The sequence below is a fragment of the Protopterus annectens genome, chromosome 12.part0 (genome assembly GCF_019279795.1).
Source record: "Protopterus annectens isolate FY-2018-M chromosome 12.part0, PAN1.0, whole genome shotgun sequence".
In the NCBI taxonomy this organism is placed as follows: Eukaryota; Metazoa; Chordata; order Ceratodontiformes; family Protopteridae; genus Protopterus; species Protopterus annectens.
Window position 1 is genome coordinate 401,483,667 of NC_056746.1, and position 18,810 is coordinate 401,502,476.

General features: G+C 38.6%; 1 protein-coding gene across 1 annotated transcript in view; it reads right to left on the minus strand.

Annotated features, from left to right (window-relative positions):
- LOC122816604 (acyl-coenzyme A synthetase ACSM3, mitochondrial-like) overlaps positions 1-16,838 on the minus strand; it is a 291,757-nt gene extending 274,919 nt beyond the window's left edge. The window contains exon 1 of the mRNA XM_044089505.1: positions 16,715-16,838. The gene's annotated coding sequence lies outside the window, so the exon portion shown is untranslated. The remainder of the gene's footprint in view (positions 1-16,714) is intronic.
- Positions 16,839-18,810: the final 1,972 nt, after the last annotated feature.

Here is an 18,810-nt window from a genome sequence, read left to right on the forward strand (position 1 = left end):
TTTTGATAACAACTCCAGACCACAAAAACTTTTAGCACAATGACTTAGACAACAAAAAGTAGAAAGGGCTGTTGCCAAACTTAGGGAGATTATAACAAGGAAAAATAACTGCAGCAGATCCAGTAGCAGTATTAGATATATTATAAAAATTGTATAAAAAATTGTATAAAGCAGAGAAATGTGGAAATAAAGAAAGAATATGAATGGAAAAATTTATGGAAGATTTAAGTATGCCAAGGTTAGAGGCAGATGTGGCTCAACAATTAACAGTTAAGACAGGAGGAAATGAGATAAAAACAATGAAGTATACTCAATTTGCAGGTAAGTCTCCAAGAATATATGGCATTTCTATGGATGCTTGCAGGCTAGGTGGGAAGAAAGTGCCAAAGATCTGGAAGATTTTGTTTAATGGTATTTTAAATGGAGGGGATGCACCAATATCCTGGGAAGAAAGCAGTCGTGGCTATAATACCAAATATGGTAAAGACCCATCAGAGCCAGCTTCATATAGGCCTATTTCAATTTTACACCATGATTATAAAGTGTTTATGTCCATAATACCTAAAAGAATGGAGAACATGTTGCCAAAATTGATAGATATTGGTCAATGTGATTTTGTAGAGAGAAGGCAAACATTTGACAACATTAATAGAACAATGATGATCCAGAAAGAAGCAGAATGTAAGAAAATGCTGCTGCTGTTAGTGGATTTGATGCAGATAAAGCATTTGACAGAGTAAGTTGAGATTTTGTGAGTAGGGCAATGCAAGCATTTGCATTGCATGAAACAATAATAAGGTTAATTAGGAGGATATATGAGGGATCAAAGGCAAAAATTAAAGTAGGAGGGTTCCTCTATGATATGTTGTGTCTGAAGAAAGGAACCAGGCAGGGGTGTTCTCTTCACTCCTTGCTACTTGTGTTATATTTAGAGCCATTAGCAAAGAAAATAAGGAACTCAGAAATTCAATGATATAATTGGTATGATAATCAAGAAAAGTTGGCTTTATTTGCAGAAGATAATATTTTGTACTCGATAAAACCAGAAAAGGACATCTCAGTGTTGTGGACCATTTAAAGACAGTTTCAAGTCTTTTCGGTATATAAAATTAATGAAGAGAAAGCAAAGCCTATAGCTGTAAACTATGTTCCCACAAATTGATTCAGCAATGCCCTTATTTATGGGGACATGACAAATTAAGTACTTAGGAGTATGGATTAAAAAAGGATTTTGTTATGGCAGTTAAGGATATGTGAGGAGAGACTAAATAAAAGATAATACAAAAACTGAGAAACTGGAAGCTCTTATTTTTGGACATGGATAGCAAAATACAAGCAGTGAAAATGTTTTAGTCTCTATAGTTTTATATATAGATCAGGCATATTTTTATCAACCAGAGGAGATGTCGTGAACAGTAATTAGTAATGAGTTAAAGGATTTTATCTCAGAGGGAATAGGGCAATGGTCAAGTGGGATAAGTTGATCTTTCCCACAGAGCAAGGTGGTTTAGGATTACCCTGATATGAATTGATATTTTAGAGATACACATTTAAGGCTCATTACATAACCCAAGCAGAAAGCTATAATTCAAACTGGAAAGGGATGATGATGATTGTCGCTCGTCCAGTCAGGATAAAACAGGCAAGCAGTTGTGGTTCAGTTCAAACAGCTTTATTACAGACAAACACATCAGGAATGAGGCTTTGTAACTTAAACTTAAATAAACATATAAACTGACTGACTACCATGCTCATACATGTTAACACTCTGGCTGTTCTCTCAAAATGGCATTGCTGCCTGCATGTGCTCACTATTTATACGCATGTGCCTACATCTGGAAATGCTTCTTAAAGTTACATACACATGCTCTGTTCTACATCCTCCCTCTTTGAGAAACAGATCATATACATTCAATGACATGCAATTACACAGAAATGATCTTTTGACATGCAATTATACAGAACTAATTCTTTGACATACAATCATACAAAATTAGACACATTTAAAACAATCATGTCCAGGTTGCTGTGTATTTTATACTAGGTCTAGAAATATGACCTAGTATAAAAGTCATAACTGGATCTAGCAACGGGGGTTGTCATCAAGGAATGTTCAACTTTGGGGACAACTGGGACATTATCAGGAATGGGAATGGACTCTGTGACATGTTCCTCTCTATGAACATTGTCAGGGTTGCGCTGAGGTCTAGAGTCTGTATCACAAGTACGATGCTGGGATATCGCTTCCTGACATAGGAAGAAGATGCCTGCAGTTTCCACTAAGTAGGATTTCGGCCCAGCACATATACCTCTCACTTGACCAATTCGATCAAAGCCTTTTGCCATTTGCATCCTCACTGTCTCTCCTTCTTTCAACGGACGAAGAAATCTGCTCATTTTATCAAAGCTGGACTTCTGAAAGGATTGCTTCTTAAAAATGTTGGGCTTTGATTGTTTTGTTGTTTTTAGCATTAGGCACCAACAAACTAAGGTAAGGTTTTTCTAGTTTGCATCGATAGAAGTCTCTGAGCAGGTGAGTCAAGTAGGTTGTCATGGGGTATATTTCTGATGATTAAGCAAATTCAAAAGATATCAGTATTGTCACACTTTGAAATCTCTAGTAATTGCTTTGCACTCTGTACTGCACGTTCAGCAAGGCCGTTTGTCAGGTCCCATGGATGCTGTGTTCTTGGCTTTGGAGAGTGTATTTTTTACCTGTGTAGCCATGATTACAGGAACTTTGCATTCTTCTGGTATAGAGATGGGCCCTCTAGGGGGTGAAAGCGGGGTAAAGTTAGCACTGAACCTATCTGCCAGGATGTTGGCAATATCAGTTGGTTCTGTATATTTAGTGCCATTGTGCTGTAACTCAGAGCAGATCTGAGTGTTGCCATTGAGATTCTTGCCATAGCTATAGAATGCTTTGTGGTTGTCTTTAGAGTCAGTGGCAATTTTGTTTTTGTAACTAGCTTCAGAGGATTTTATGAGGGATCTTAGCTTCTTACTGAGGTTGACCAGGGAGTTCCTCCAGTCATGGGATTTTACTCTTTTTTTGCAACAGTTTCTTTCTTCTGTTGTAGAGTTTGCTTATGGCAGAGAACCACCAGATTGGCTTCCTTTTTTTGGAGGATAGCATCTTGAATCTATTAGGGATAGCATGATTTATGTACTCGTGTAAGCGCTTATAAAGTGCATTTGTGTAGGATTCAGCAGTCGTACCTCTATTGTCCATCAGCATGGGTGTCATGAGGTTTGCCACTTCTGTCTTAAGAAGTGTGAAGTTGGCTTTGGAGAAGTTTTTAAAGGTGGTTTCCCTAATTGGGGGTGGGGCAGGATGTGGATGTCTAGGGTGATTAGCTTGTGGTTGGATCTGACCAACGAGGAATTGACCTCTGGTGTGGAACACCGGTTGCCCATGTTGGTAATGACTAGGTCTAGGATATTGCTGCCCCTGGTGGGGATGTGAATAAGTTGATCCAAGGCATTGGAATTTATGAATTCCAGAAAACATTGAGCAAAAGAGTTGGTACATGCATAGTTTTCCCAGTTAATGGTGGGGTAGTTAAAATCACCCGTTATTAGGGTGTTGGGTTGTACTCTAATACTTTCCAGTGTATCAAGAAATGAGGAGAGGGAATCCTGGGGCATGGTGGGGGGTCTGTAGCAAGCTACAAATTGAATTACGGTCTTGCCCAGAGTTAGTTGCACTTGGATAATCTCAGATGCATTATGCTGTGCAACTAGCCTGGAGGTGTGGATATCCTTAATGAATATGGACACGCCTCCACCTTTAGTGCTTCATTCCGGGTTAGGTGGCCAAAAGGTGTGGTATGAATTATAGCCTGGTAACACAGGGGTGATCTCTGGAGCTTTGAAACAGGTCTCTGTCACTGCACATATGTCAATGTTCTCCATTTTAAGGAGTGCCTTGAGTGAGTGCATTTTGAGGTTTAGACTTCTAGCATCGAGTAGCATTACCCTCAGATTTTGCTTGCTTGTACCTGTTATGGTGGTGAATTTGTCATTTGAACCTTGCCTAAAAAAGGCACTATAGGGGTAGCAAGAGCCTTAGCCAGTATCTGGAATCCCAAAAATGACAGATGCAGGCCATCTCTGCAAAGCATCGTGGTCTGTCGATCATGTTATCCCAGGCAGACGAATACTGGATCCCCTTAGAATGACACCAGAAGCTTAGCCAATTGTTGAAGTCAATCATTCTGTCCTTGTACTGTGGTATCATTCTGGGTGATGGCAGGATGCTACTCAGGGCTAGGGTTATACCTGCCTGGGCTACAAAATTGGAGAGCTACTCCATGTCTCTTCATGTAAACCAGGGAGGTATGTCTCAGGTCATTCACACCAACATGGACACTGACAGTGTCATATTTGTATTTGTTGTGGAGTGACCTGAGTGCGTGCATTATGTGGTGGATCCTGGCACCTGACAGGCAGCTGACAGTAACTTTCTCCTTGTTTAGCCTGGTGAGTGGAACATCAGTGTGCCTGGCTATAGAGTGACCTATGACTAGAGTGTTGGGTATGTTGTTATGCCTTATGGGCTGTGGTTGAGTGGCACACTGAGTTTGTGGGATATGTGTCATTTGGGTTGTGTTGGGGGATGGAGTTTGCTTGCATTTCTGCTTTGGAGGTCCCTGATGCTTGGGCAGGTTTTTATTGAGAGCCTCTGTGAATGTAGGTGTGTGTTTTGTGTTTCTATATGTGTGTTTCGGTGGTGTAGGTTTTGAGGGACTATGTGATGAGTGTGGTGTGGTGCAAGTGTTTACCTTCTCCTCTTGACTGTCTAGTCCAGTCTTGGGTGAAGAGAGCTTTGCTTCCAGTTTGGCTATATAAGTGCATCTCTCACAGGTTGTAGTGTTGGGTGGTAGGAGGACAGGGTTGTCTGTGTACATGAGGCAATTGCTGCATTGCCCCAAGATGCCCAGATTCATCAGGTAGACAGGAAAAATCACCGGGAGCTGACCCTTAGACATGCCTAGATAGGTGCTTATTTATTAAGTACTAAAAACTGCTTTCCTCTAGATAAGTGAGGAAAGTTGAGTGTTGTGGTAATTTGCAGCTTATTTAGTGCTTACAATGAGTTCTGAACAAGTGCTAAGTTCAAAGAAACAGATTTGAGTGCTAAAACTAGAAAACTGGCTAGTTCTAAGAAACAAAATTAAGCTAGAAGGCTTCCCTACAACACAGAGAGATGGCCTGCACTGTCGCCCTTGGGATTCTGGATACCACCATAACAGGTACAAGCAAGCAAAAATCTGAGAGGTAATACTACTCGCTGAAAGTCTAAAAAACTCAAAAAACACTCACTCAAGGCACTCCTTAAAATGGAGAACATTGACATATGTGCAGTGACAGAGACCTGTTTCAAAGCTCCAGAGAGGTCTAGACCACTTACAGGAAAGGCAGGAAACAAGCTTAAAAGTTTTTTTTCTTTCCCAGATGCTCTCTTTGTACACAGTAGGAGTGCCTAAAATCAGAATATGATCTCACTGCACTCAGTTGAGTGAGCAAATGAGATGGGCCCAGAAGAAGTATCCAAACACAAATTTACAAGAGGGGCAGGCAGTTTAAAAGCCACCAAGATTAACACCAAACCAAAACAAAACCAGAGAGGGAGGGTGGGTGGGGAACTAACTGAAAAAACAGTAAAAAAGTGCAGATAAAAGGTACTTAAATTCTCTTATACGTCCAGTTGAATACAGCTAGATCTTAGCCTACCAAACCTCAGGTTTTAAGCAGAAAATATTCCAAAATGTACCACTTAAATAGACAGTAACAGAATATCAATGAATGAGACTACCCCGACTGCAATTATTGTCAACGCAGGAATTCTAACAGGTAATAAAATCTAGCAAGCACTAACTGAAAAAACAGAGTCAAAACGTCCAGTTCAGTTAATATTCACTGCAACACAAATAAATTAATTAAAATGATGTATTATTTGAAAAAAGTGCAGATAAAAGGTACTTAAATTCTCTTATACATCCAGTTGAATACAGCTAGATCTTAGCCTGCCAAAGCTCAGGTTTTAAGCATCAAATATTCCAAAATGTACCACTTAAATAGGCAGTAACAGAATATCAGTGAAGGAGACTATCCCAACTGCAATTACTGTCTATGCAGGAATTCTAAAAGGCAATAAATTCTAGAAACACTAACTGAAAAAACAGAGTCAAAACTTGCAGTTCAGTTAATATTTAATGCAACACAAATAAATAAATTAAAATGCTGTATTATTTGAAAAAAGTGCAGATAAAAGGTACTTAAATTCTCTTATACATCCAGTTGAATACAGCTAGATTTTAGCCAGCCAAAGCTCAGGTTTTAAGCAGAAAATATTCCAAAATGTACCACTTAAATAGGCAGTAACAGAATATCAATGAATGAGACTACCCCCAACTGCAATTACTATCTATGCAGGAATTCTAACAGGCAATAAAATCTAGCAAGCACTAACTGAAAAAAACACAGTCAAAACTTCCAGTTCAGTTAATATTCAATGCAACACAAATAAATCAATTAAAATGCTGTATTATTTGAAAAAGTGCAGATAAAAGGTACTTAAATTCTCGTATATATCCAGTTGAATACAGCAAGGTCTTAGCCGGCCAAAGCTCAGGTTTTAAGCAGAAAATATTCCAAAATGTACCACTTAAATAGGCAGTAACAGAATATCAATGAATGAGACTACACCCAACTGCAATTACTGTCTATGCAGGAATTCTAACAGGCAATAAAATCTAGCAAGCACTAACTGAAAAAACAGAGTCAAAACTTCCAGTTCAGTTAATATTCAATGCAACACAAATAAATAAATTAAAATGCTGTATTATTTGAAAAAAGTGCAGATAAAAGGTACTTAAATTCTCTTATATGTCCAGTTGAATACAGCTAGATCTTAGCTGGCCAAAGCTCAGGTTTTAAGCAGAAAATATTCCAAAATGTACCACTTAAATAGGCAGTAACAGAATATCAATGAATGAGACTACACCCAACTGCAATTACTGTCTATGCAGGAATTCTAACAGGCAATGAAATCTAGCAAGCACTAACTGAAAAAAATAGAGTGAAAACTTTCAGTTCAGTTAATATTCAGTGCAACACAAATAAATCAATTAAAATGCTGCATTATTTGAAAAAAGTGCAGAAAAGGGTACTTAAATTCTTTTATACATCCAGTTGAATACCATAGCATAAGAATACTTCAAAATCTCCATACTTTGCAAAACCACTCCTTATCAGTGTAAGAAATACTTCAAAATGACTGTACTTTGTGAATAAACTGTACACAGCAGAAGAAGCTTGGAGTAAGAAACACTTTGAAATGAGTGCACTTTGCAAGTAACCTCTACACAGCACAAAAACTTTTCAAAGTGGCTGTACTTTGTAAAATAACTCTGTACAGTATAAGAAACACTTTGAAATGGCGGCACTCTGTGAATAAATTTTACACAGCACAATAAACTATTTGAAATGGCTGTACTTTGGCTGCACTTTGCAATATAACTGTACTTTGCAAACAGTAAACTCTTTCAAATAATTTCACCATAATAAAGCACACACTCTTCAAACACTTTGCACACTCTGAGATACTTTGAACAACCCTAGTTATGCTTTGAATGGCTTTGGCCAATGCAAAATAGCAGTTTATGCCCAAAACACAGTCTTCTACTAAATAAACATGCAGTCACCTTGCTTTTTAAGCTTATTTTGCCATTTTATTGTGTTTGTTATGCCCTTTAAGCCTCTTGTCAAGGTCTATATTTTGAATTCGAACAAACTAAAATGTGAATACCCTTTCATCGACACATATGTGTCGAACTCACAAGTAAGCGAACGGCCATATTGCCTATTTTTGACCAACTACACATGACACACTATTACAAACATTAAAAAGTGGGAGGCTTCATCACCCACACCCACCAATGTGGGGGGATGTGCCCCCCACAACCCCCCTAACTAAATATACTAACTCTGAGATCGCACTACAGAGGGGAAAAGGGCAGATTTACAATGGCCAACCGATCAGGATAGAAAGAATAGGATATAAGAACTGCCTTGGTCCACATGGGTGAGGTGACAGGATCAAAGAAAGAGAGGCTAGTCTAGGCTTCTGTCTGGTAGCCAACACATGGTTCAGAAAGAGAGGCAGCCACAAGATCACATACAAGAGTGGCCAACATGCAATTCAGGTAGACTTCCTCCTTCTAAGGAAAGGACATTGGGGTAGAATCAGTGATTGCAAAGTCATCTCCAGTGAAACAGTAGGTCCACAGTGTAAACCACTGGTTGCTACAATCTGTTGCAGTCAGTGGTCAGAGAAGGTTCTAAGGTCAACAGAGACCAGGCAGTTGACTGGAGAGAAGGCACAGCAGTTCAAAAATTACTCAGGGCTCTAACATCCCAAGAAGAGGAGGAAATAGGTGGATATGAAGAAGAACAGAAGCACCTCAAAACAGCATATGTGAGGACTACATGACAAATATGCGGCCAAGCCAGGTATGGAAATAAGGTGCATAAAGAAAGCTGGTGGTAGAATGCAGAAGTCTAGAAAGTCATAAAAAGAAAGGGTACTCATAGTAGTGTGGAGAAAAAGGTGTATCCCAGATGGCTGGAGAATAAGCATACTAGTGCCAGTGTACAAGAACAAAGGGGCCATCTTTAACTGTGGGAAGTACAGAGGTATCAAACTCCTGTTACACTGCATGAACATTCTGGAGATGGTGACTGGTAAATTAATATGCATAGTAATAGAAAGTAGAATGGGAGATGAGCAGTTTGGATTCAGATCAGGATGCCTTACAACTAACCTGATTTCTGCAGTGAGACAGATAGTTGAGAATAAGCTAGAAATGACAAAAGAGTTCAAAAGGGCATTCCTAGACTTGGAGAAAGCATATGACAAGGTCCCAAGAAAGCTAATTAGGACAGTCCTACAGTGGTTTGAAATCTCAGAAACCTCGGTAGAATTAGTGCAGGCTATGTACAATGATCCAATGACTCAAATACGAACAGTGTTTGGACTCACAGAGGAGTTTCCAGAGGGAGTGGGTGTGCACCATGGTTCAGCTCTGAGCCCACTGCTGTTCTTACTGGTGATGGATTATATTAGCAAAGAGGCTGGAGGGGAAAGATCAACAAAGTTGTTGTATGCAGACAATGGGGCATTACAGTCAGACTGAACAAGAACTTAAGTAAAAGATAAGGGAATGGAATGCAAAACTGGAGGCGCATGGGATGAAACTGAGTACAGATAAGACAGATGCAATGGCAGCAAATGGCAGAGTTCAGAAAAAGCTGAGAATTCTGATAGAAGGGAAAACAGTGGAACAGGTTAACAGCTTCAAGTGTCTGGGAGGACTAGTGGAGGGAAAGGGAAGTCTGAATGAGGAGGTCAAAGCTAGAATCAGATGGGCTGCAGCCAACTGGCACTGAGTGTCAGGTGTAGTGCATAACAGAAGAATGCCAAAGAAGCTGAAAAGTAAGTTGTACAAAACAGTGGTGTGACTAGTACTACTGCATGGTACAGAAACCTGGGCAGTAAAGGCAGACCAGTTGAGCAAGATAGAGGTGATGTAGATGAAGTGTCTGATATAGATGGCAGGATGCACACTATGAGACAGTGGAAGAAATGAGGACATAACAGCAGAAGCCAAAGTAACTCCAATTGCAGAAAAGGTGAAAGAGAACAGGATGTTGTAGTCCAGGAACATGTACAGAAAAGTGGAAGTCAGTCTGATGAAGAAGATTTGGGATAAATAGGAAGAAGGTAAGAGGAAACAAGGGCACTCAGCAAACAGGTGACTGGATTGTGTGAGAAAATACCTGCGACATTAAGGCATGGGTATCAAAGGAGACTGGCACTGAACAGAAAGAAATGTTGACAGTTGACATGACAACCTGATCTCATTTAGAAAATGGGAAAAAGGGGGCTGATGATGTCCAGTTTATATACACTTTGCATAGCAGCAGATATTTTCTAGTGTCCATGTGTTTTGCATGACTGATTTTTGTTTTATGTCATCTTTGCATCAGTTGAAGTGTCTGTATTTTATTTCTTTCATTTCTGCATCTCACCAAAAAGTTCCTATTAAAATATCAAATGTCTTTCTATATGTTTCAGTCAGTCATAACAGGATGCCATTTTACTGTATTAGTTTAAGCCTAAGCCCACAACACATGTCTTCACAAACTAGACATGTTCTTTTTTTTGTGAACCAATTTTAAACCACATATATTAAACTAAGCATGTTTTTAGCAGATGTCTGTCTGAGATAGCTGTTGCTAAGGACATCATGCTTCCTCTATTTATTTTTTTCTTTGCAGTTTAAGCCTTGCATTTCTGCTTTTCGGAAAGAAACATTTATTTCAAACCTTGTCTTATTTTACAATTGCTTTGGGGAAAATATTTTACTTTATTTTACTTTATATAATATCTTTCACCAGTCAGTTAGTTATGCCAAGTAGAAGGATGCCCTATCCACCATCATTACATGGTGTGTGAAGATTGGGTGAAGATAGATGAAGGCTGCCAGCCTAGCCAGATAGAATTTGGGAGATAATTCTGTCATCTGTAAATATTAATGCAAACCACAGGCTTGCTGTCTTAAATGATAGAAATAGAGTTACATGTGGAACTGGAGAAAAATGTAACAACAGTGCACTCTTCTGTAAGGAAGCTAAGTCAAGCATTTTATGACTGTCTTTAAAGTTGGCTCCAGACAGTCTAGATGAAGACATTCTTTCTATTGTTTTAACCAAGAGTTAAATTGCTAGATTTAAACATGCAAATGTATTTTTATTGCTCTGCTTCCTGACCAGCTGCAAGATAACACAAGGAGATGTTAAGAATGTTAAGAATGTAAATGTAGTTTCTGTTAGCCTGGGAACCCAGGGAAGTGTGAAGAATGATGTAATGTGAACCAGGAATGTGATTTTAAAAACAAAGAGAATCAGAGAGCATTAAGCATTTTTGTCTTGACCATCCAACTCATCAGCACTCTGCCTGTGTTCTATATGTAAGTTTATCTTAGACTTGTGTTTTCTCTTAGAAATAGCTAGAAACTAGAAATATTAGACTAAGTGTATTTCTGTGATGTCAGAACTGTACTACTGAATTATTTTAAGTATTTCTCTGTGATCTCTGAACTCCCGACTACTGTGTAGTAAGAAGTATTGTCTTGTGTCTTTATTATTTATTATTAAATATTTTAAACCCTTTCAACTGTCGCTGTTTTTGTAAAGATAAGTTAAGCTCTTTAGACTACCTGCATGTCTTTGGTAAAATTGGACAAAGCCACTCCAATAGCTTTAGCTGTGGGCTATACTACCAATTGGATAGTAATATTGCACAGTAATAATTGAACACCCTTTTAAGGGCCTTTGACTAGCTGATAAATATTAGTGGGTGGTGGTGAGTGATACTACCGTATAGTCTGGGAAAAGGGGCATAGCTGGAGAACCTCTGCCAGCCTTCCCCCAGGAGTGTCTGTGTGTTATATAAACTCTTCTCAAAGTGTGTGTGTGTGTGTGTGTGTGTGTGTGTGTGTGTGTGTGTGTGTGTGTGTGTGTGTGTGTGTGTGTGTGTGTGTGCGTGTGAGCTATGTGGGCAGGGACACAAAGCACTGGTTGGACAGAGAGGGTGCTGGAGGTTTTAGCTTGCCCATTAGGCTGAGATCTGGACCCTATAGCTGTGCCAGTGGGTGTCTTACTGGGGACCTGGAGAACAAGGGAGCAACCAGCCTTGGACTGACTGTGATCTCTGTGTGCTCTCAAGGGAAATTGCACTTTACTGTGTGCATTTGTTATCCTTTCCTCCTATATGGGATGCCACTCACTGGTGTTAGTGGTGAGGATTGAGGCTCCTTGATTGCTGGGCCAGGGCACGGGTGGCACATGGTGATCAAAAGACAAGGAATTGTCAACCTACCTTTCAAGGTCTCTAACAACATTTCCATTTTGGAGGAGGTATTGTCTATGTTGTATGTTGTAAGAAATGTTCGTCTAACAAAAGTGACAATGTAAAATTTTTTTGGATTTTAATTTAAGCCCATTGTTTGTACTCTATGTATTTACAAGGGTAAGATTTTGCTGAAGGGCTTATGTGTCAGAAGGAGCCTTGACAGTGACTTTACAGTCATCTGCAAACTTGTTTTTTTGGTTTATGGTTTCAAGATCAGAAATGTGCATAACAAAAAGGGTACTTTAATCCAAGTTCTTCAGTGATGATCCTGGGTGTAGGAACCTCATGGATAGGTGGGCTATAGATGGTTGTCTTTGGAGTGAAATTTACACTGAACTTATTTGCTGGTATGCTTGCTGGATCTGAGTCTGGTGTCATTTTGGATGAGTTCAGAGCAATGTTGGGTGTTGTTTCTAAAATTCCTAACATACCTCAGTAAAGAGTTGTAGTTGTTCTTACATTTAAATGGTAACCTATGTTCATGAACAACCTTAGTAGTCCTTATAGTATTTTCCACATTTTTAATAAATTTTCCTGTGTTTATCTTTATTTAAGGGCCCTTCAACCTACTGCATATTATAAGGTGTTTTTTTTTTCTTTTACTGTAAAATTTATATATATATTTGTGTATCACCATGGTGATTTTTCACAATATAATTAGATATGGTCGGGACTGTTTGCTCTATACAATTATATAAATGGGTATAGAATTCCTTTGTGAAGTTACTTGTTGTGGCCATATCTGGGGTTATGGTGCTATTATTGAATTTGGAAACTGAGAATTTGATGACATTTGAATTCCATGAATTTAGAGATACTGCTGTCTATTGGTTCAGAGATTTTAAATGTGAAGATCACTAGTTTATGATCTGACTTAAGTGGGGAAGGAAAATCCAGGGGAGTAGTGCATGATTAGACTATATTCATAAAGAACAAGTCAAAAATATTTTTGCCTCAAAATTAAAAAGTACTTCCTCTGATGGGTTTGTCAAACATTTGGTCTGGGGGTATGTTAATTAAATCAAAGATCTTTTAAGAGTATTCCACACTTGAAGTACAGGTGTTCCAGTTTACTGATGGATGTTTCCACTTTCAGAGCACAATGTAAAATATAACTCTATCAAAAATCTGACTGCAAATGCTTTTCCACTGGACACATCACCTAACTTCTTCCACACTTACATCACTACTACTTCCACCTTCTGTCCTCACCTGATGCTTATCTCCCATATTTACTACTAAAAATAATCTACTTTTGTTTTCTCCACTTTGAATAATATTTTTTCATTGATTCAATTGTTTATTGGACTTTGTATCTTCGGTGATTGCTCAATGTTTGTAAATTAGTTCTGTTTTATTTTTTTGTGAACTTCTTCACCTGGGCTGTGCCCGAAAATGGTCTGCTGTTATCTGTGTACTACCCTGGTAAACAAACTTAAAACAAAATCTTCCAAATTGAAAAAGTTCTTATTTATATGGGGGTTATTAGAGTACATTTAAGAACTGTACGATTATTAGTGGACATGGTGGGTGTCCTGAAACAGTCTGTGTATTGATAATTATGCCTATTTAGTGTGATTTGGAGCTCAGTGAGATCTGTTTGTAGGTCTCTGAGAATTTGATGTTGTCACTAATGAATATGGAGACTCTACAACAATTTCCATCAGGCCCACAGGCAACGTAGGCTTAAAACGTGGACATGGAAGGAATGCTTTCTGGACATTTAAACCAAGTTTCAGGAACTACATATACATTGATGTGCTGCAAATGCAGAAGAGTTTTAAGGAAAAACATATTTTATTGAGGCTTCTGGCACTAAACAGAGCCACACTGATGTGATCTTGTTTTGGATTTGACATGTCAATTATATTGGGATGTCCATCGGGTGGAGTCTGCCTAAAATGGCACTACGGGGCAGTAAAGACTCTAGCCAGCATGTGGAAGCCTTGGAATAAGAGGTGCAAGCCATTCCTAGCAAAGTATGTAGTACTGTCTAGCATCTTGTCCATGCTGACATACCGAATCCTCCTCAGATTATACCAACTATTTAACCACTTGTCAAAACTAATAATCTTTTTATTTGTACCTTGGCATCATTTTTGATTCCACTTAGGGCTAGAGTCCTGTCTGCATTTGTGACATGCAGGTAGATATTTAATATGTGTCACTACACTTCCCTCAGGATTCTGCATGGGAAGTCATTCAACCCCCACCATGTTTTTAGCTAGTGAACATCTTAGGAATCTTTGCTAGATGGAAGCCTTGAGAAATTGAGATCAAATGAATGAATTAATACATACCTGCCACATAGGAATTTATCACTTCAGCTCACTGCTGTCAGAATATAGTGTGCAACACACTACCTCCCTCTCCCTACATACAACTTAACCTCTTAGCTCAAGAATCAAAGAGAAAGCTAAAAAATAATGGATAAACAACCAACATTGGGGACAGCTATTGCCTTTATATACTTAGAAACTCAATTGAATAACAAACTTTGCACCAGCATACTTTTTGAAGGCTATTAAATCTGAAACTCAAACATCTGTCATCATTATTTATTGACTTCACTGATTTGCCAGAAAAGCCACAAACTTTACGAGAAGCACGCACACACACACACACACACACACACACACACACACACACACACACACACACACGACCATCAATTACGTCCACTCATTTGACTGTGACTGTACAACAAAGATGTTTGTATCATATGAATGAATAAATTCTCAAAGAACTGCCACATAGGCATTTAGCCTCTCAGCTCACTGTTGTCAGAATACATTGTGTAATCCACTGTGACCCATCCATACCTTTTAACTCTTTAACCTGAGTTGATAAAGTTAAAAGAATGGTGAACAAAGGACAATAATTAGGGACAGCTATTGCTTTTATATACTTAGAAACTTTCTAGAATAACAGGCTTTGCTTTACCATGCTTTTTTGAAGACTATTAAGTCTGAAATTCAAATGTCAATCCTTATTATTTGGTTACTGCAATCCTCACTGATTGGCCGAAAAGCTACAGATCTTAAAAGTAGCAGAACAAAATATGAGGTAAAAAGAAAAAAAATCAGAGATATTGTGCTAAAGCAGGGATAACTATCTACAACAAATATCTATTCCAACCACACATACATATCTGCAGGCAAACCCACATGCACGCATACACACACTTAAATTAAGTAGTTACCTTCTTATATTCTGACAGTGGCAGGGAGAGTGGCTGTAAAAAAATATTAGTTCCCACACTTGTGCTTCTGTATGTCTACATTAACCATTTCTTCCACATTCAGTCTCTTATTGTCTCAATCACCTGAGGCAGTCTGAGCCAATAAGAGCCCCTTGCTGTTTCATGCAGCAACCCACTGTAACACTTGTTGAGCAACATTTCTGATGTCCTCATTTGATACATTAAACTATGCTGGTTGGTGCAATAAACCTAATTCAAGCTCTTTTGAAAACAGTTGAGAGTGGCTTAAGTTGATTTTTTTTCTGGCTCTGATCTCAGAACTCCATCCACGCACCTGCATGAAGTTCCAAGCACCTGGAACAAAACAGAAAGCCTGAAAGTTGACTGTTATTTTTAATTTAAGAATTGAACACCATCTTTTAATTGCTTTGAAGAGATGCCTAGAAAAAACAGTTTATAACTGTATTTGTACAAACAAAGGCTATATGAAGGTTCTAGGAATTGTGGAGGGAAGACATGCAGTAGGTAAACAGGATTGTAAGATGATTTGAAGGACAAAAGAATTAGTGAAGGAAAGAAAAATATGTTTATGACATATTTAACATACAGAGTCAGCAGAGCAATTTCACATGAATTGTTTCATGAAAAAAGAAAAACAAATCATACTTAAAGCTAGAGCGTCTTCTGTGTGGAGACATGCATGGAATGGGCGTATCTTCGTTGAAGGTTGTGCGTCAGGGCTGGCAACTCGGCACATAAAAATCTACTACCAATCATTAGCGGACCGGAGTTCCGCTGTGGCGACCCCTAACCAGGAAAAGCCGAAAGACACAACAACATGAATTCTCTCCAGGTGATTGTTGTAAAGGAAAAACACAGTTCTTAATGTCTAAGGATCACCTCATCAAACACTTACACATTTTTTCCAGCTCAGACTCTGACAAATGCAAATTATTTACTTTATTTTCCTTTGCAGAATTAAAAACCTGTGTGTGTTGTAGACCATTTAAATTGTACAAATATTTCCTGTCAGGAAAGAGTACAACAGGGTTTCTAGCCATAACTATGAGGAAAAAAAATCACAAAACCATGCATTTTTTACATGTGCTTTCTCAGAAAAGAACTGGTTAGATTTGTCCTTTTAGCAGATAAACAAAGATGATAGTTGCCTACAACATTCATTAAAGATGTGCACTACAACCTTGTACTTGACTCAAACTTACATAGCTAAGTTTTCTTGCTCTCCAAATGTTGTTATTGCAAAAAAATTTTCAGAAGGAAAAACAGAAGATTTTCTGCAAGTACTGTTAAACATATTAAAATTAACACACTAATAGAGCAGGTAAATACAGTGTTGCTGTTTCAAAAGTCATGCGGTTGTCTAAAAAAAAACAGGACTAAGTGCTTTGTTCAAACCCCACTCTCATATTTCATGTGTAGGTTTTTGTTTATTTCTAGTTAAAACTTTCAGTTTTGGAAACATGGCATCAGAAACAGCTGTTTAGATTTGTTAAAAATATTGCTGTACTTACATTTATTTAAATCTCACTTTTATTTGAATCTCTGCTTCAGTACTTCCGAATTCAATAATATTCAAATACTTGACATGTTAAAAATTATTGCTGTTGTTGCTTTACTGACTTTTTTATTTGTAACTAGGCGTTCTCTCTGCAGTGGAGTACACCAAACTTGCTTGGGTGACTGCCAGCAACCTTTTTTTTCTGAAGAGAGGGTGGCTCCTGATGGGTTTATTTGAAGGCCGTCTGTCAGAGGCTCTGAAACAGTTCCTGTAGTTATGAGCTGTGAAGATCTTGGCTGAGTTATGTTCCACTATCCTGTTCTCCTAACCCCCCAAACATGCATATAAATGTACACATTATTCAGAGTTCCAAAACTGCATTTGCTTAGCGGTCTCTCTACTGTGCATAACTGGTGGGTAGGGAAGTGAATAACTGCTTAGAGTGGCCAGAGGCTTAATATCTGTCTGACAGTAGCCCATTATTGTTTAAGAGAACAGAAAGAAAAATATTGAGACAGTAAAACTCTGAAGCCTGTCAAATTTTACAACTAGGATTGCCTTATTCTTTCAAAAGTTGACAATGAAGTTATTATCATGATAATTTCACTTTCAGTGAAATACATCAATTCTGAAGTTATCTTTTTTAATTTGCTTGTATAAATACTAGTTTGCTATCCATTTCAGACAGTGTGCTATCTTGTCAGTCTTATATAAATGGAAACAATGCTGAGTTGTGTGCAATATTCTGCATTTTACCATATGTACAGATATTTCTTCCTTTCCTCAGCAACTTTAGTTTGCTTTTGATGACTAGGTGCAGAGATCAGGAAAGATTTGTGAAAAATTTTGTAGGAAGAATGGCTGAACCCTTCAGCTAAAAAATTAGAATAATTAAGTTGAAGTCAGAGTCTACAAATGTTATTAAAGAGTAGAGTAGGGAGTACTTTAAAATTTACATTTTAGATAAGTCGAGATTCAAGGGCGGCCAGGTGGTGCAGCGGTTAGTGTTGCCACCTCACAGCAAGAGGTTCTCCGGTTTGATCCTTGGCTGGGGTGCCTTCTGTGAGGAGTGTGCATGTCCTCCCTGTGGCTGCATGGGTTTCCTCTGGGTGCTCCAGTTTCTTCCCACATCACAAAGACATGCTGTACATGGATTGGACACTCAATAATTGGCCCTAGGTGTGAGTGCATGCATGTGTGTGCCTTCTGTGGAAGGCTGGCAACTCAACACCGTAAAACTCCACTGCCAATCATGATTGGACAGGTGATCCACTGTGGCGACCCCTAACTGGGAAAAGCTGAAAGAAGAAGAAGAAGAGATAAGTCCAGATTCAGAAACACTTCCATACCATGACCAGCAAACTGTGTCAGGAGTGCAAACACAAACAGATGGTTTGAGGTGCAACAGAAATTGCTGAGCTAAGATAGAAACATTAGAGGTCACAGCAGGTAAGGACAATGGCATGGTATGTATGATTCAGCGGGACTGCTACAGAATCTTGAAAGCCCAAAATCCTGAAGACCAAAATCTTGAAAGTTCAAAATACTGAAAGCTCAAAATACTGAAAACACACAGGATACCAACACTTACTATATTCCAGCAGAAGTACATACAGAAACAAATAAAATACAAACCATATCACTCTTCTCCAAGTATAACCAGGAGGGCAGGCCCCCCTGCATCCCCCATGTGGGGGGGCTGTGCCAGTCCACAACCCCTGCTACTCAAATATATCAACTCCAAGACTGTACATAGTGTAGTGAAGTGCAATCTCGGAGTTGATATATTTAAGTAGCAGGAGGTGTGAGAGTGCAGGGGGCTTGCTGCCCTGCATATAGCTGAAGGGTAATATTTTTCTGTATGTACTTGTGCTGGAATACATTAAGTGTTGGTTCAGTATTTTGAGTTTTCAGTATTTTGAACTTTCAAGATTTTGGTCTCAGGATTATGGTCTTTAGGATTTTGGGCAGTCAGGATTCTGTAGCACTCCTGATTCAGCAATGTGTGAGGATATAAGGTGGTAGTAAAAATTATGAAGCATGCCAACAACTGCAAAGTACTGAAGTCATAATAATGCTTGGGCTTGGAACAGCATCTACAGTGAAGAA